At 37.2% G+C, this 20673-nt stretch overlaps 1 long non-coding RNA gene and 1 other non-coding gene across 3 annotated transcripts in view; one reads left to right on the top strand and one right to left on the bottom strand.

The window, feature by feature from the left end:
- The window catches only part of LOC123331776, a 496106-nt gene that overhangs the window by 48578 nt on the left and 426855 nt on the right, over positions 1-20673 (top strand). The gene's annotated exons all lie outside the window — the stretch shown is intronic.
- Positions 12538-12610, bottom strand: TRNAC-GCA. Its single transcript has one exon. It is a non-coding gene; the product is annotated as a tRNA-Cys (tRNA).

The raw sequence follows: 20673 nt of genomic DNA, 5'->3' as shown, positions 1-20673 counted from the left end.
ACTCAAAATTTTTCTGGATTAGAAAACATTTAAAGTGAGCAAAAAAATATAAATGTTCAAAACAAGAGTAATTTGGTTTGCGGTAGTGACATATCTACATGGCCTAATTTTGAAGTCAAACAGCCATTTAGAAGCAAAGAATTCAGTCATCTTCATACCAAATGCACATGCACACACACACACATACGTACACAGACATCTATCACATTATGTACATAACTAGTAAGTGGTGAGAAAAGCATGTGGTGGTGGTTTACTCGCTAAGTCATGTTTGACTCTTGCGACACCATGGACTGTAGCCCGCCAGGCTCTTCTGTCCATGGGATTCTTCAGGCAAAAACTGGAGTGGGTTGCCATTTCCTTCTCCAAGAGAAAAGCATAAACAGATACAATTTACAATAGTAACCCAGTAAAATTTCTCCCCATCTCTAGTGCTGTCACTCTAGTCTCCTAACCTCCAATCCCTTATGTTTTAACTTATCTCTTTGTCTTCACCCTTGATTCCTTGCAGTCTTCAGTCTTTTTCAACAAAACAACTGAGCTATCTTTTTTTTTTTCCCTTCAGTCAGAGCTACCACTTAAAGCTGAAGTTAGGTTTGTTCATAACCTCCAATAGCTTTGTTCTCACTCAGAGTGAAAGTCAAAGACCTTACAGGACCTTGTACAATCATGACTCCCTTTATGTCTGTGACCTCATTTTCTGAAACTATCCATTTAGTTCTCTCTGTTCCAGCCACATTGGCTTCTCTCCTTTTCTTAGAACATACCAGATATGGGTTTCATCTCATATTGTTCCTCGCATATGCTATTTCTTTGCCTGAGTACAATTCCCAGTTTTGCACAGGACTTCCTTTCTTTTCTCCTCCAGTTATTTATTTAAAGATCATTCTCTTTGTGAAGACCTTACAAGTTCATCCTATTTAGATTTGTGTTGCCCAGCACAGGTCTCTTCTTTTCCTTAACACTCATCACTATGTTATGTGGTTTATATTTCCCTGATTTATCCTACTTATTTCTATCTTCCCATTGACAAGTATCTAAGAACATGCAGGTTAGGAACTGCACAGCTTCATTAGAAACATTCATGTAGATTACAGCATTTTTTTACTCCCCATCTTTGTGTAATGTGCCGCCTGCACAAATGTATAAGGTAGCCCTGTTCTCATGGTATATAATACATACAAAGCCTGTTAGAGCATCGATTTTTGCTGAGGTTTTTTTCCCTCTGTCATGTAAGGAGTGAGGTTAATAGTCATGGGAGATGAGGACAAAGAGGTAATGAGACCAGAGTGTGGATGGGCTTTGAAGGTCTTTGTAAGAACTTGGAATTTCTTTGGATTGAGGTTGGAAACCACTGGAGTTGTAACAACATGAGTGGTCTAATGCAGCTTTTGCTCTATAAGGATTACTCTGGCCGCTATGTTGAGAATAGAGTAGATGTGGAGGAAGATGGTGTTAATGGACATCAAATAGAAGGCTGTTATAATGAATCAGACCAGAAATGAAGGTGACTTGGGAAAAAAGGGACAGCATGTCGGAGGTGGAGAGTTGTACTCAGGTCTTGGATATATTGAAAGTAGAACCAAGAAACCAAGAATTGCTGATACATTGGATGTGGGATATGGGAGAAAAAGTAGAGTTAAGGATAACCAAAGAGGTTTTGAGCCTGAGCAACTCGAAATATGTAGCTGCCACTCACAGAGGCGGGAGAAGTACCTAGAACAGCATGTTTGTGTTGGTGGGAGATCGGTAGTTGGGCTTTGAATATATCAGGTTTCAGATTTTTATTGGACAATTGGATATATTTGGATATATGACATTGGACTTTAAGGGGAGACATACAAGCTGAGGATACACATATATGATTTATCAGTCTATCAATGGGCTTTTGTTTTGTTTTTATTTTTAATTGTGGTAAAAAAAATACATAACATTTAATGTACCATCTTAACCATTTTAAAGTGTAAAATTAAGTGATGTTAAATATTGTAGATGGTTTTTAAGCCATGACCATGAGAAAGATAAACCAGAGCAAAGATAAAATGCCTCAAGATTGATTCCTGGGGTACCCAATGTAAAAAAAGACAAAGAAGAACCAACAAAGCATAGAAGGAAAAACCAGTGAGAAGGAAGTGGGAAAACTAGGAATATGGGGTGAGTTACAAGTCAAGGGGAAAAATAGTTTCAGCATGGAAGTAGTGATCAACTATGTCACATGCTGCTGAATATTTAAAATAGATGAGCATTTAGATTTGACTATTTGATTTAGTACTGTGGGGCTTATTAGTGACAGTGGTATAGTAACATTGTTCATCTCTAGTTTTTCAGCTCTGTCTTTACCCATGTCCTTTTCCTTGTGACTTTTCAGTTCTTCCCACTAGTGGCAAAGTATGTCTCTGTCCCTGATCTTGAACTTCGAGCCATGTTACTTGTTTTGGCTGAAGGATCACAGAAAAGAGATCAGAGCTTCCCTGATAGCTCAGTTGATAAAGAATCTGCCTGCAATGCAGGACACCCAGTTCAATTCCTGGTCAGGAAAATCTGCTAGAGAAGGGATAGGCTACCCACTCCAGTATTCTTGGGCTTCTCTTGTGGCTCAGCTGGTAAAGCATCCTCCTGCAATGCATGAGATCTGGGTTTGATCCCTGGGTTGGGAAGATCCCCTGGAGAAGAGAAAGGCTGCCCACTCCAGTATTCTGGCCTGGAGAATTTCATGGAATGTATAGTCTATGGGGTTGCAAAGAGTCGGACACGACAGAGCGACTTTCACTTTTAATGCCTTCTGAGATACGTATATTTCCATTTGTCTTGCCCTTCTGTCTCACCATGAGGAGACCATGGTCTAGTTAGCCTGCTGGTCCGAGGAGGATGAGATACCCTTGGAGACCCATACCCAGTCTGTGGCTTAGAGCTGTCCAGCCTACCACATGTGCCCATCAACTGCCTCCTAGACAGTTGATTTTGATAGGCAGTTGGTGGAGAGTCTGTGCTTGTTATATAGTTGACTGATGTGGTGACCTTGACAAGAGCTGTGTCAATGGAATGATGGACAGAGAGCCTATGTGAAGCAAGTTCAAAGGAAAATGGGAAGAAAATAATTGGGTATAGGCAGTATCTCAAAACTTCTGTGCAGTTTTTATAGTTTTCTCATAAATGGTGAATAAGAAATTGGAATGTATCTGGAGAGAGATGTGGAGTAAAAAATGATTTCTTTCTGGATGGCAGAAATGACAGCATGTTTGAATGCTGATAAGAATGATCCAGTGTAATGGAAGGCAGGAGGGGGAGAATGATGATGCAAGAAAAACAGGTAGAGAATGATTCCAGTCACTCTGAAGGATACCATGTAAACAGGTGAAGATTTTTTGGCTTATGAAAATTTCAAGTTCAGATTGTCCTAACCCAAAAATCCACGCATTTTCTACTGAAATGTGCTATCAAGTTTCTCTGTCTCTCTAAAAGCAGTACATGTGGAACATGAGTGGGAAGATGTGTAGTAAAGCCAATTTAGTGGAATGATCATTTAAAGTCTGGAGATCTTCCTATGGTGTGCTTTAGATGCATGATCTCAGGCAGTCCTCTAATTATTTGGATCACTTCATTTCCTCACCTATTAAAAAGTGAATAGAGATATGACTTCTAAATTTCCTCATCTAGTTCTAAAATAGTATTATTCTTTGACCTGACAATTATGCTTCAGATGCCCCTCTGAGAGCTGTTGCCATCATTATGTAAGCACATAGCTTACTGGCATCCTCTGATATAACAGATCTCAAAATTCCTCTTTCACAGTAACATCCAAAACTCACCTAAAGTCAGATATTTTAGAATATCTGACATCTGCTTAGTCTCCCAAGACTGGTGGAATAGATTGAATAATAGTTATTTTAGGATGTAATTGCTGCACTGTTAAAAAATAAATCCCTTTGCAACTAAATAATGTCATATTTCTGAGCCACTTATGTAACCAAAATGATTTATCCAAATAAAAGAGCATAATTTTGGGAAACATTTAAAGAGTCATTGCAAATGGTTTTCATTACTAGCCTGCTGTGCTGTAAAAGTATGATTCTCCATAGTTTAGCTAGTAGCTATGTGGAACAATGGCAGTTTTCTAATATTACGTGTTAAGAAAGCTGAGCTTAATAGCAATAGAGAAAATTAGGATATAGAATACAAGAAAGGGAATATGAAAGTGCTAATAGGCCCTAAATACCATGGAACAAATAGAAGATAGTGATAAGAAATTGTGGAAAGAGATTAAAAAGCTGACAGTACTTGATAAATTTCTATACAAATAGTAGAGAAGTAGTTGACAGTCAAGAGGAGTAACATAAATGGAAATGAGAACCTGAGTAGAACAGACTGAGAAAACAAAGAGGGAAAAAAAGGAAGTTTCTAGTAAACTTAACTTTGAATATTCAAGTTCAGGGTAACTAATGTCTGTAGTTTTAAATCCCACCAAGCCCAGGGATTAGGGGTATGGATAAATAATGATAGGTGAATATATACTAAATATAGATGAACACATTTTCTGAGTATGAATAATTACATTTTATTTAAAATTTGTATAATTTTAAAGGATATCAAGAAACTAAGTTCGGCATAGCATACTAACTAGAATTGGGCAATGCCCATGCATATTAAAATCCTAAGTAGTTCTCAGTTAAGAATTTCAATGGCCTGGGGTGGATGATTGGATAAAAAATAAGACCCATCTGTATGCTTCATAGCAGAGAATCACTTCAGAGCTAAAGATATGCACAAAATTAAAGTGAGGGGATGAAAAAAGATATTCCATATAAGAGTAAACAGAAAGCTGAAAGAGCAAGACACATATTAGACAAAGTGAAGTCTCTGAGTCGTGTAAAACTCTTTGCAGTCCCATGGACTGTAGCCTGCCAGGCTCCTCTGTCCATGGAATTTTCCAGGCAAGAATACTGGAGTGGGTTGTCTTTCCCTTTTCCAGGGGATCTTCCCGACCCAGGAATTGAACCTGGATCTCCTGCATTTCAGGCAGTTCTTTACTGTCTGAGCCACTAGGGAAACCCCATATTAGACCAAGTAGACTTTAAAACAAAGTCTGTAATAAAATACAAAGAAAGGCTTTATATAATGATAAAAGGATCAATACGAAAAGATGATGTAACATTCATTAGCATAAACATACCTAATATAGGAACACTTATATGAAGCAAATATTATGGACATAAATGGAGAAGTTGACAACAATAAATAAAAGTAGGGGACTTTAACCACCCACTTATATCAGTGGACAGGTCATCCAGATAGAGAGTTAGTAAGGAAACAGTGGTTTTAAATGACCCATCAGACCTGTTGCACTTAACAGATATCTATCTTTGGGACATTCCATCCAAAACCAGCTTAATGCACATTCTTTTCAAGTGCACAAGGAACTTCCTTCAGGATATATCACATTCTAGGTCACAAAAATAAATCTCAACAAATTTAAAATTTAATCAGGCACCATTTCTGACCACAATGGCATGAAACTGGAAATCACGGGAAGGAAGAGGAAAAAAACACAAATACATGGAGACTGAAGAATACACTAATAAAAAACAATGAATGAGTAGAGAAATCAAGGAGGAAATCAGAGAATACCTTGAGACGAATGAAAATAAAAACACAATTTTTCAAACTATGGGACTCAGCAAAAGCAGTTTGGTGAGTGAAGTTTATAGATACAAGCCTACTTCAAGAAACAAGAATAATCACAAACAACCTACCCTGCCATCTTAAAGAGTTAGAAAAAGAAGAACAAATAAAGCCCAAAGACAGCAGAAGGAAGGAAATAGTAAAGATCAGAGAAAACAAATAAAATAGAGACAAAAAAGAAAGAAAAGATCAATGAAACCAAGAGCTGTTATTTTTTTAAGATAAAATTGACAAGCCTTTAGCCAGACTCATTAAGAAAAAAGAGGACCCAAATAGACAAAATAGGAAATGAAAAAGGAGATATTATAACCAATATCACAGAAATACAAATAATCAGAATATTGCAGTCATGTGCCAACAAATTGGACAACCTAGAAGAAATGTATAAACTCCTAGAAACATACACTCCTCCAAGATTGGATCAAGAAGGAACAGACAATCTGAACACAGTGATTACTAGTACTGAAATTAAATCAGTAATCACAACACTCCTAACAAACCAAAGTCGAGGACCAGGTGGCTTCTCAGGGAAACTTTTCCAAACATATAAAAAGTTGATAGCTATCCTTCTCAAACTTTTCCAAACAACTGAAGAGAGAAGCCTCCCAAATTCATTCTCCAAGGCCGCCATTGTCCTGATACCAAAACCAGACAAGGACACTACAAAAAGAAAGAAAGAAAATTGCAGGTCAATATCTCTGATGCATATACATGCAAAAATTTGCAACAAAATATTATCAAATTATAATGAGCAATTAAAAGATCATACACCGTGATTAAGTAGAATTTATTCTAGGGATGCAAGCTTGTTTCAATATCTGAAAATCAATGTGACAGACCACATTAACAAAATGAAAGCACATAATCATCTCAACAGATGCAGAGAAAGTGTTTGATAAAGTTCATCACCCATTCATGACAAAAACTCTCAACTGAGTTAGTGTAGAGGGAACATACCTCAACATAATAATGACCATTTATAATGAACAAGCAACTAACATCATACTCAGTGGTGCAAAGCTGAAAGCTTTTCCTCTAAAATCAGGAACAAGACAAGAATGTCCACTCGCACCGTTTCTACTTAACATAGTATTAGAAGACCATATTGTCTTCCAAAACAGTCAGACAGGAAAAGAAATAAAAGGCATTTATGTGACATAAGGATTTTTAAAGTACAGTCCAAATGGGGTATGTAAAGTAAGTTGAAATAGAAACTGGAGCAGCAAGCAACTAAATTCTTAGACTCAAAGTCAAACTATGATTTTTAAAAATGACTCATCAGAATATTTTAACTAGTAATTCATTACAATTATATAAGCAAATAAGCTGTTAAATGATATATTCTGAAATTTGATTGAACTTCAAAATAGTTTCAGTTCTTGCATATGAACAAAGTACAAAACAATATTCTGCTTTAATGTCATCCCCCCAAAAAGACAATGAGCAGTCTCACTGAGATCCATATTGGCCCAATACTGAAATGTCAAATGCATGATATTAGTTAGCCCATCATTTCTTCAGGTTCTGTAAATAAAGGTTTAAGGAGAAAATAACTAATTCAAAGAGAAATAATCTGCATTACTATGACTGGTAAATCATTTTAAGAAAGCAAGAGCTACTAAATCTTGTTCTTTTAATGGAATTTCCTGTCACTATGCCACCTTTCTATAGGCATTGGTCCCTATAGATGCAGCCACAGTAAATCCAATAAAAATAATTAGAAGCTAAAAGTTAGATTTTTTTTCTTACTAAAAAATGGATTAAAATCAAAGAAGGAAATGGCAATCCACTCCAGTACTATTGCCTAGAAAATCCCATGGACAGAGGAGCCTGGTAGGCTACAGTCCATGGGGTTGCAAAGAGTCAGACACGACTGAATGACTTCACTTCACTTCATTTGACACCAAAGTAAGTCCATTCAGTCTCTCAGTTCTGTCTGATTCTGTGACCCCATGGACTGCAGCATGCCAGGCTTCCCTGTCCATCACCAACTCCAGGAGCTTGCTCAAACTCATATTCATTGAGTCGGTGATGCCATCCAACCATCTCATCCCCTGTTGTCCCCTTCTCCTCCTGCCTTCAGTCTTTCCCAGCATCAGGGTCTTTTCCAATGAGTTGGCTCTTCATATTAGGTGGCCAAAGTATTGGAGCTTCAGCTTCAGCATCAGCCATTCCAAAGACTATTCAGGACTGATTTCCTTTAGGATGGACTCTTTAGTTGGATCTCCTTGCAGTCCAAGGGACTCTCAAGAGTCTTCTCCAACACCACAGTTCAATAGCATCAATTCTTCAGCGCTCAGCTTTCTTTATAGTCCAACTCTCACATCCATACATGACTACTGGAAAATCCATAGCTTTGACTAGACAGACCTTTGTTGGCAAAGTAATGTCTCTGCTTTTTAATATGCTGTCAAGGTTGATCATAGCTTTTTCTTCCAAGGAGCAAGCATCTTTTAATTTCATGGCTGCAGTCACCATCTGCAGTGATTTTGGAGCCCCCAAAATAGAGTCATTGTTTCCCCATCTATTTGCCATGAAGTGTGGGGACTGGATCTTAGTTTTCTGGATGCTGAATTTTAAGCCAACTTTTTCACTCTCCTCTTTCACTTTCTTCAAAAGGCTGTTTAGTTCCTCTTTGCTTTCTGCCACAAGGATGATGTCATCTGCATATCTGAAGTTATTGATATTTCTCCCGGCAATCTTGATTCTAGCTTGTGCTTCATCCAACCCACCATTTCGCATGACATCAAAGTAGTTTATCATATCATTTGGCTTAGTTTCTGTGTTGTTATAATGACACATGACTGAATTTGACTTCATTAAAAAAACTTCATTATTACATACATACTATGCTAAATATTTGAAGTGTCATCTCATTTAACAACCTTTATTCCTGATTCAAGACAAAGATACACTAATAGATGGTAGAGTCAGGATTCAGATCTAGATCTGCTTCCTTTTAAAATTATGTTTTATTGTCACAGACTGTCTTTTAAATACCATCTGGAGACAGGGTGTGGGAAGAGGAGTGAGGATAAGTAATAAAAACTAGGCAAATGCATATATGAATATAGATCCATAGCTAGATAAATTGATGGAAAGATGTGTTACATACTATGGATGAATATTTAAACTTTATGGACAATTTGTAAAATTTTAAAGCACATCAACCACACTGATTTTGTTATAGCATACTAATTTCAGTAATTTCATCCCTCATCTCTATACAATTGTAACTATAGCATATTTACTACAAAGGTATTAAATATTACCATAGCCAGAGGGTAAACAATAGGCAGATCTGAGTTCAAATCCAAGTTCTGCTAACCTACTGGCTATGTGACCTTGGCAAGTACAACAACTCATATAAACTTCAGTTTATTCAGTTGTAAGATAGAGATTTGGAATATATTGTTCTATCCAGAATTTACCCGTGGCCAGTGGTGGTGGGTTCTGATACAGTTTGGGTCCAAGTTAGAATCAACCTTTTTTCCCCCTCACTTTCTATTGCTGAGTAACATAGAAAATAATTTAAGATGAGAGCTATCCTGGCCCTGAATTGCTTGCTTATTCCCAGAGTGTAGGTTTCAAACCTTCTCCTGGAGACCTTAGAGACAGATTACAAGATGATGGTCCTTCTTCTTCAACCGGTCTTGAATCATTACCAAGCCCTGCAGAAGTAGCCAGGCTAGTCTGTGCTGTTTTTGCGAGAAGTGTCAGCAATGGTGAAAATGATGCCTTGTTTGTTGTCCTTGAATTTGTCAGACCCAGTCTTCAGAGCATGTTTAACTTTGCAGTGGCTGAGCCTGGCTTGGGGCTCCTCTGTCCCTGGGATTCTCCAAGCAAGAATACTGAATTGGGTTGCCATGCCCTCCTCCAGGAGATCATCTCGACCCAGGGGTCGAACCTGGGTCTCCCACTTTGCAGGTAGATTCTTTACTTTCTGAGCTACCATCACTTTGTAATTTTATCATTTACCCAACTCACTTCAATGAACATACATTTTTTGTAGATAATTTGCCAGACACTGTACTAGGCACTGGGGTTGCAATGATATATAGAGTAAAAAATACAGAGCACTTCAGTTTTTGGCCCAGTAATGAAAAGTTAGATTAAAAAAAAAAAACTATCTGAACCTGAAAAAATTTTAAATTAAAATGACCTTTTATCACAATACCAGAAATAATGCAATCAGTTTTTAAGCTGTTGATGTACTCAACCAGTTGATGCAATTATCCATTTGATCCTGCTTCATGTAGTAGCTGAATCCAAATCATTAAAACACAGTGAAGTCAAGAACTATTCTATACTGAAGAATTGATGAAAACTTTTAGATATTAAATTATTCTGATTGTTATCTACTCCAAGCATTTGGCCTAAAGTTAATCTTCCATATTGGGTGGTATACCAGTGTCACAAGAACAATCTTATGTTAAGTCACTTCAGTCATGTCCATCTCTTTGTGACCCTAGGGACTATACAGCTTGCCAGGCTCCTCTGTCCATGGGATTCTCTAGGCAAAAATACTGGAGTGGGTTGCCACTTCCTCCTCCAGGGGATCTTCCCAACACAGGGATCAAATCCATGTCTCTTATGTCTCCTGCATTGGCAGGTGGGCTCTTTACCACTAGCGTGACCTGGGAAGCCTTAATGAGAACTTGTGCACACAAAGAAAATATTTAAGTTAAAGACACACAGAATCCTATGAATACAAAATTAAAAAGGCATTTTTTTTCTAATTCTGAGGTGGAATACACTTTAACTGATGTTTTTGTTTCTATGTCTCACTGTTAACGGAACATAGAACTATGGCATTTTATGCAAAGTTACATGGAACAGCAGACTGGTTCCAAATCAGGAAAGGAGTATGTCAAAGCTGTATATTGTCACCCTGCTTACTTAGCTTATATGCAGAGTACCTCAGGAGAAACGCTGGGCTGGATGAAACACAAGCTGGAATCAAGATTGCCGGGAGAAATATCAATAACCTCAGATATGCAGATGACACCACCCTTATGGCAGAAAGCGAAGAAGTACCAATGAGCCTCTTGATGAGAGTCAAAGAGGAGAGTGAAAGCTCATCATTCAGAAAACTAAGATCATGGCATCCAGTCCCATCACTTCATGGAAAATAGATGTGGGAACAGTGGAAAGAGTGGCAGACTTTTTTGGGGGGGCTCCAAAATCACTGCAGATGGTGACTGCAGCCATGAAATTAAAAGATGCTTACTCCTTGGAAGGAAAGTTATGACCAACCTAGACAGCCTATTAAAAAGCAGAGATATTACTTTGCCAACCAAGGTCCATCTAGTCAAGGCTATGGTTTTTCCAGTAGTCATGTATGGATGTGAGAGTTGGACTATAAAGAAAGCTGAGTGCCAAAGAATTGATGCTTTTGAAGTGTGGTGTTACAGAAGACTCTTGAGAGTCCTTTGGACTGCAAGGAGATCCAACCAGTCCATCCTAAAGGAAATCAGTCCTGAATATTCATTGAAGGAAATCAGTCCTGAATATTCATTGAAAGGATGATGTTGAAGCTGAAACTCCAATACTTTGGCCACCTGATGTGGAGAACTGACTCATTTGAAAAGTTCTGATGCTAGGAAAGATTGAAGGCAGGAGGAGAAGGGGATGACAGAGGATGAGGTGGTTGGATGGCATCATGGACTCAATGGACATGAGTTTTAGCAAGCTCCAGGAGTTGGTGATGGACAGGGAGGCCTGACGTGCTATAGTCCATGGGGTCGCAAAGAGTAGGACATGACTGAGTGACTGAACTGAACTGAACATTGAAGTTAAGGAATAGGTTCTTAGGAATTTAATTTATGTTGAATAGCTTATCAATTACTCCTCAATTATAGTATCATTTTCCTTTTCACTTTGTGAATCTTTAGCCTTAAATTGCCATAATTAAATCATCAAGGGATGATTTTTACCAACTGGCCAAATCAAGGAGCAGACGTCTTTGCTATAGTTGTGGTTGTTGTTTTTTTGTGTATTTTTATGCCTTCCCTAAAAGACAGATTATGAGTAGAGACCATTTGATCAAACTGATTGTTTGTATTCTCAAACAATGGATAGTTTTTCATACAGTGCTTTTTGATACTAAATAAATGCTTTCAATGTTAGTTATAGACTTGCTTTATTAACCTGGGAAGTTCAGATATGTACCATGATAAGTAAAGTTATATCAGGTAACGTGTATGTATTTATTGGGTTGGCCAAAAAGTTCAGTTGAGTCTAACCTTATGGAAAAATTCAAAGTTTTTGGCCAACCTAGTATTTCCTATGAGAATATTCTCCTGATGTTTTCTTCACTTTTTCATCAAACTGGAAAAAGTGAGAGGTTTTTGTAATTCCTGGCCATGGTTGATAGACCATATTCTATTAGCAATTTTTTTCATGTTAATTATTCTTTGCAATTTATGTCATGTTAATAATGTTTTACAATTTATTTCTTTGTACATATGTGGAGCTAATTTTAGCTATAAATTACAAGCTATACTTTGATAATTCCACTGTCCTTTATGTAAACTATTTGGACAAATGTTAAAATTATTTTGAAAACAAATGACAATTTCATTTATTTCAGGATGAAAAATACAAACTTACTTCATGATTATATACAATAGTAAGTGTTTAGTAATTTTAGCAAGCAAGAAACAGAAATAAGGATAAAAATTATGACGGTAAAGAAAATTTGTCTCTATTTACATACATATGTAAAATCTAATCCTTAAAACAATTTCTTGCATATGAAAGTTGTTCAGTCATGTCTGACTCTTTGTGACCCCATGGACTGTATAATACTCCAGGCTAGAATACTGGAGTGGGTAGCTGTTCCCTTCTCCAGGGGATCTTCCTGACCCAGGAATCGAACCTGGGTCTCCTGCATTGCAGGCAGATTCTTTACCAACTGAGCTATCAGGGAAGCCCTCTTGTATACAAACTATATATTTTATACACACCCATGAACATATACATATAAACATATTTATTTAACATTATATAGGAAAAAAAATCCCTCTCCCCAAATTTCCCTAAAATTGTAAAATATTATTTATGCTTAAAATACAGATACATATCCACTTTGAGTTTAACCTATAATATATATTTTATCTTCCCCATTTTATTATTGGTATACACATTTGGTATTCATAAAATAGTCAATAATATAACTATGAATGCATTCCTTATATCACAAGCAATGCAGAGTATCAGTTGTTAGATATTATAAATTGTATTTCAAATTGAAATTACGATTGGTTCAAAAATTCCCCTACAGTTAATAGAACAAACTTTTAAATGTCTACCCATTGAAAGAGCCACACAGTGCTGTAATGACCACAAAATCACTTTCACTCTTCTAAAGCATAAAATTTCCTACATATAAGAGTTAGAAAGAGATGTGAGATAAAATACATTGAAAGAATGGTATCCAGGCACAGAGAGAAAAAATAGAATTTATGACAACATAATAAACATCCATAGTAGTTACCTGATTATGTGTTATGCAGTAACTAATGGCATCGCAGTTGAACATCAAACCTGTTATTTGAAAGAGCTATCATGGTTTCCATGATTGCAAAAAGAAGAGTGATTTCAGGAATTAGTTTTGATTACATACTAAAGGCTAAATTTCACTTCTGTTAACATCAACAAAGATTAAATATTTCCTCATAAACAAGGTGGAAGTCAAAGTAGCTTTGAAAACAGCATCAGAGTTACTTCATTAACCCATTAGTTACAAATAGAATAATTGTTTAGGTATATTAAATCAATTTTGTGAGAAAATGCATCATGTTTTATGGACAGAAAAAATTTTAAAACATTTAACATTTGGATTTCCCAGAATCTATTTACCCCTCCAACATAAATGGACTCCAACAGGAATATTATATTATATCTTTTTTTGTTATTTCTAGTCACTAGTATTTAGTGGCATCACTTAGTTGCTGTCCTTTATGCTCCCTGACTCTGATTTGTGTCTTGAGATTGGTGCACAAGGCACATTGTAAATGAGAAATTAGGTGTGTGGAAGTTGCAGTGAATTTAAGAATGCATTGGAGCAATGAGGTGTGAGGTTTTGGAGGCTGGAAAGTTCAGCATCTCAGTGGACATGTGCAGAGAGGATGGTGCAGCAACATTGGTGGTGAGCATCAGTGGGATTTCTGGGACATGGCATTGGCCATATCTTGTGTCCCTCAGCTCCTGTTCCCAACTGCTCCTGAAAATTTTCAGGGAGGCCTGTGAACTGTCTGATTTTCTTCCAATAAATTCTTCTTATGCTTAAGATAGCCAAGGTAGGTTTCTGTTGTGGGCAATCAAGAATGTTCACTTGTTTTGCTTCCTTCTTTCTGAGGTACTTTTTTCTTTAATTGGCAATTGATGATGTAAATCTTTGGTGAACTTGAGCTTTAACAAATTTATGAGCATATGGCTTCCCTGGTGGCTCAAACAGTAAAGAATCTGCCTGCAATGCAGGAGACCTGGGTTCGATCCCTGGGTCAGGAAGATCCCCTGGAGGAGGGCATGGCAACCCACTCCAGTATTCTTGCCTGGAGAATCCCATGGACAGAGGAGCCTGGTAGGCTACAGTCCATGGGGTTGCCAAGAGTTGGACATGACTGAGCGACATTCACAATGACAACAAATGGCTAACCAGGGTATTTTGACCCTATCCAAGGATTGTTGAAGAAATGAAAGAGCCTGTGGACTTTTGGGAAATAAAATTCAATGACCATTAAAAATATTTTCCACACTGAAATGGAGATGTATGCACTAATTTCAGCAGAAAAAAATAAAGCATGAGTAGTGGAATTGTGGGAAAACTCAATAAAATTCTGACATACTATTGTGTATAAAATTGACCACACACAACCTAAAACCATTTTCACCCTTAATTATTAATCCAAAAGACATTGTGAGGTAAATAAGTAAACAAGAAACTCTATTTTCTGAGCCTGTAAGTAGGAAAGACTTTTGTGAGAAATCAATCTATTTTAGAGCTTTAATTGGGCTGTAATAGTATAGTGTTCAAATGATCCAATTTAAATTGGTCCTTATCAGCCTATATTTTCCCACCCTGAATTGCAATTCACAATATCCAAATATCTGGGGTCAGGACAATTGCTGAATGAATAAATAAATATCTTAACAAATACTATTTTTCAATATAAAATAGCATTAGTACAGATAACCCAATCTAAACAGTTATTAACATTTTTAACTAGAATCCAATCTCACAATATATATGCTCTATACTCCTAGGAGTTGTTAGCAAAGTTTAATGGAAGTTTGTCTCATCCATAGCTGATTCCAGACCTTGTTGCTCGGCAACTACCTGCCAGATCACATTTCCAAGCCATAATGTAACTGACTCCCTAGAGAGCACTTTAAACAAATGGGAGTTTTCAGCTGCTTAATTCAATGCCCTTTACACAGGGATTGCTTCAGAGACCATGAGATTTGGGATTTTAAATGCCCCAGGACCCCTGTTAACTCTAGAGTTTTCATAGAATGCTGGTTGCACGTAAGTGCCTGGGACTGCAAAAGTGTGCACAGGCCCAACTGAAAGCAGGGGCCCGGCAGGCACTTCATTTCTGAACTGCCATGAAGTGAATGAAATTTCCAGTGAAGAATCTACTGACAAAACTTAAAAAGAGACTGAGAACAGTCTTGTATCATCATTTACCTGAATCTAAGGAGAGAGACATTGATAAAAAATATACAGATGAAGAGGTACTTAGAAATTCTGGGACATATAATGGTTATGGAAGTTAATGAAGGATGGCATTTTAAGATAGTATGATCGTCAGGGCCCACTCTATCCGAGAGGGCAAAGTGAGTGAGATAAAGCCATGGAATTTGAGGTAAAGTTGCTGATAAGACCAAAATAAATTGGCCTTATCAATTGATTGTTTTCCTATTGAGCACTTTACTAAGTCACTTTTTTTGAAAAAAGATTTTTTTTGATGTGGACCATTTTTAAAGTCTTATAGACTTTTTTTAAAATACTGCTTCTGTTTAGTATTTTATTTTTTTGGCCATGAGGCATGTGGAATCCTTACTCCCCAACCAGAGATCGAATCCACACACCCTGCATTGGAAGGCAAGGTCTTAACAAAAGACCTATATATAGAAAACTATAAAACACTGGTGAAAGAAATCAAAGAGGACATAAATAGATGGAGAAATATACCATGTTCATGGATCAGAAGAATCAATATATTGAAAATGAGTATGCTACCCAAAGCAATCTATAGATTCAATGCAATCCCTATCAAGCTACCAACGGTATTTTTCACAGAACTAGAACAAATAATTTCACAATTTTTATGGAAATACAAAAAACCTTGAATAGCCAAAGCAATCTTGAAACTGGAGGAATCAACCTGCCTGACTTCAGGCTCTACTACAAAGCCACAGTCATCAAGACAGTATGATACTGGCACAAAGACAGAAATATAGATCAGTGGAACAAAATAGAAAGCCCAGATATAAATCTACACACCGATGGACACCTTATCTTTGACAAAGGAGGCAAAAATATACAATGGAGAAATTAACAAGTGGTGCTGGGAAAACTGGTCAACGACTTGTAAAAAAATGAAAGCTAGAACACTTTCTAACACCATACACAGAAATAAACTCAAAATAGATTAAAGATCTAAACGTAAGGCCAGAAACTATAAAACTCCTAGAGGAAAACATAGGCAAAACACCCTCCGACATAAATCACAGCAGGATCCTCTATGACTCACCTCCCAGAGTATTGGAAATAAAACTAAAAATAAACAAATGGGACCTAATTAAACTTAAAAGCTTCTGCACAACAGAGGAAACTATAAGCAAGGTGAAAAGACAGCCTTCAGAATGGGAGAAAATAATAGGCAATAAAGCAACTGACAAAGAATTAATCTCAAAAATACACAAGCAACTCCTGCAGCTCAATTCTAGAAAAATAAACGACCCAATCAAAAAATGGGCCAAAGAACTAAACAGACATTTCTCCAAAGAAGACATACAGATGGCTAACAAACACATGAAAAGATGCTCAACATCACTCATTATCAGAGAAATGCGAATCAAAACCACAAAGAGGTACCATTTCACACCAGTCAGAATGGCTGCTATCCAAAAGTCTTCAAGCAATAAATGCTGGAGAGGGTGTGGAGAAAAAGGAACCCTCTTACACTGTTGGTGGGAATGCAAACTAGTACAGCCCCTATGGAGAACAGTGTGGAGATTCCTTAAAAAACTGGAAATAGAACTGCCATACAACCCAGCAATCCCACTGCTGGGCATAAATACCAAGGAAACCAGAAATGAAAGAGACACATGTACCCCAATGTTCATTTCAGCCCTGTTTATAAAAGCCAGAACATGGAAGCAACCTAGATGTCCATCAGCAGATGAATGGATAAGAAAGCTGTGGTATGTATACACAATGGAATATTACTTGGCCATTAAAAAGAATACATTTGAATCAGTTCTAATGAGGTGGATGAAACTGGAGCCTATTATACAGAGTGAAGTAAGCCAGAAAGAAAAATACCACTACAGTATACTAATGCATATATATGGTATTTAGAAAGATGGTAATGATAACCCTGTATGCAAGACAGCAAAAGAGGCACAGATGTATGGAACAGTCTTTTGGACTCTGTGGGAGAGGGCGAGGGTGGGATGATTTGGGAGAATGACATTGAAACATGTATATTATCATATGTGAAACAGATTGCCAGTCCAGGTTCAATGCATGAGACAGGGTGCTTGGGGCTGGTGCACTGGGATGACCCAGAGGGATGGGATAGGGAGGGAGGTGGGAGGGGGGTTCAGGATGGGGAACACATGTACACCCATGGAGGATTCATGTCAATGTATGGCAAACCAGTACAATATTGTAAAGTAATTAGCCTCCAAATAAATAAAAAAAGAAAGAAAAATAAAACAAAAAAGGAAAAATTTGAAGAGAATTTCCAAAACTCTGAGATTCCTCCAGACTTCTCCTTTATACATATGAGGGAGTCCGTATCAAAGACCACAGCTTGAAACCTTAGTAAAATGTATAAGCTGGGACAGAGAGTGAAGTGGAACCCACCTATTCCTTCTAAGGAATCTAAGACCCATTGATCTCTCTCTCTCAGTTTCTCTATTTCTGTCTCTGTGTTTTTACATATATACACAGACACACAGGTGTATGCAAATACATTAAATTTTGTATAATATGAAATCATTATTAGCCATCTTTATTACTAGTGCATAAGATCCTTCGTGGCAGGGAAAAAAAAAGTCTTACACAATGTATGTAGTGCCAGCAGAGTAAATTGCAAATCATATGGCTTACTGTTGAAATGAAAAAATGGACAGAAATCGAAATATATTTACTCAAAATAGAGGTATGTCAGGAGAAGCCTAGATATATCCCTGGGCATCTGAGCTCTGTATCCATCTTGCAGACCTTTTAAATTGCCTACCCCACATTCACTTCTCTTTTATTAATGCTAATGCTCTTTGAGGTCGAAATGCGTGAGGTATTATTGCCTCTGGTTAAAAATACTCTCCTCTTCATAGCTCCTTTGCAGATAAGGTTCTGGTCAGTGAGAGATAAAGAGAAATCAAGTGTGTTGGGCTTTGAAGAAATCTCTAATTTTCCTAATGAAAGGGGGCAGATTCAACATCCCTTCAATTTGTTTTTCCTCTGCCCTTTTTCATCTTCCTGCCTTGAGCAAAGGCCTGATACTTGATACAGTGGAGTTGCTGTATTACAACCATGACTTAAAAGGTCATATTATAAGCATAATAAGGAAGGAAGCTAGAAAACTGTTGTAGACTTGATATCTTTCTTAAAGAACTACATCGTCCTCGAATTCCAGCTCTCCCTGCTTTAAGTTACCTGAGAAAATAAGATCCCTATTTGTTTGAGACATAGATAATTCCCTATCTATGAGGTGATTTCATTAATGATATTTATGTTATATCTGTGTTTATATATCTAAATTTATAGATTAAAAACAATTTAATACATAGATATATACATTTACATTGGCTTTCCAAGTAGCATTATTTACATATAGCAGCAGAAAAGACCACCAGGACTATTGTGTTAAATATAATTAGGCAGTGATATACTTTGAAAAAATATTGTTGGATGTAAAAGTTGAGATATTTTCAATAAAAAGACTGTGTCGACATAGGAGCAGTAACGACAGTAGAAAATTCATTATAGGAAACAAAAAGTACTACACCATAGTTGTTATAATTAAATGTATGTAAATATAATTAAATGCATATAATTAAAATTCATCAATGTGAAAGGACAAGATAAATTTTATTAAATGCCTCCATTTAATCCATATGAGAAAGAGAACTGTGATTAAGGACATGTTGGAATCTTGACTGTTAAACTTGTTTTATGAACATCTAAAAACCAGAGAGCAAATCATTATATGCAGGCCAGTATCCCACCATTTCAAGAAACATTTCTGCAAAAAGTGATTCCGTGAAGGATTTGTTAAACATCATCTAACATAACATAAATATTGATTCGTGGGTCTAATAAATAGTAGAGGTGAGATGAAATGTCAAATGTTTAATGCAGGCAGATCTCATAAAACACTGGCAACATGTGGCCATTTATCACCTTTTGTTTTGCTTGCATGTTTGTTTTTCCTGATATATGAAAAGTGGCAGACTGAAAAAAGTATTAAAGGGCATTTTTGTTTGGGGAGATTAAGGGTTTGATCCCATGGTTTTGTGGAAAGTGCACAAGGCATGAATATGTTTGAGAACCAGAAATATCACACACTTGGGACCACATCAGAAAGACAAGATTTAGGTTTGTGAGGGAGCAACAAATTTGATTCCGTCTACAGCAGATTAAGAAAATGTACCCTTGGTGAATAGCAACAAGGAATGGAGTACTTTTTTTTGCTGCAACTCAGACAAATAAAATCATCAGGCATATAGAGCAGACATGATGTTTGCCCAGTTTATTTCTGATATTGATATATTTTCTCATTTGCAAATAGTAAGAAATTTCGAGGCTTTCCAAATATAAGTGAGAGGTTATCTTTCCTCCATCAGCCTCCTTTTTTTTTCCCCTTCTATTCTTTGCCAGAAAGACCACACGGCATGCGGGATCTTAGTTCCCTGACCAGGGATTGAACCCATACCCCATGCAGTGGCAGTGCTGCGTCTTAACTACTGAACCACCAGGGAAGTCCCTTTGTCATTTTCCCTTTATACCCCTCTCTAGCCACTGCATCATCCTTAAAGAGTTCCTGGACTTACCAGAATGTTGTCACTAGCAGTTCATTTTGCATGTGAATTATACTACAGCCCTCACTAGGATTATGATACATTGTTTCTTCCACTCTTCAGTTCTATCTACTTACGGTTTTTAAAAATTTTAGGTAACAAATTTCCATCCCCTTATACATATGCATTACTTTCAAAGACAGCTCCATGGTCTATGTTTGCCTGGTCTAATGCTTATCAATGCATCACACCCCCATGAGACGAAAACTTGGCTGTCTCGAATCCTTTCATAAAGCCACCTCATTTCTGATAACATATTTTCTTTCACAGTCTCTGATAACACCCCTTGAGAAACCTATTTACTGAGAAAGTTGTGACAGAGTAACCCTTATAGTCTACGAGACTCCCATTGACTTGCTGTTTATGAGCAGAGGCAAACACTCTGTGGATTTCTGCAGTGATTTCCCCTCCGTGGGAAATAAAGGAAGCCAGACAGTCTTCTTTGTTGTTCAGCTGCACAGTCATATCCTACTCTTTGCAACCCCGTGGAGTGTAGCATGCCAGGCCTCCCTGTCCCACACCATCTCCTGGAGTTTGCCCAAGTTCATGTTCATTGCATTGGCATCCACCCTCTTCTTCTGCCCTCAATCTTTCCCAGCATCAGGGACTTTTCCAATGACTCAGCTGTTCTCATCAGATGACCAAAATACTGGAGCTTCAGCTTCAGCATGA

This window comes from Bubalus bubalis, chromosome X, assembly GCF_019923935.1.
Source record: "Bubalus bubalis isolate 160015118507 breed Murrah chromosome X, NDDB_SH_1, whole genome shotgun sequence".
NCBI lineage: Eukaryota > Metazoa > Chordata > Mammalia > Artiodactyla > Bovidae > Bubalus > Bubalus bubalis.
This window is presented reverse-complemented; position numbering and strand designations above follow the sequence as displayed.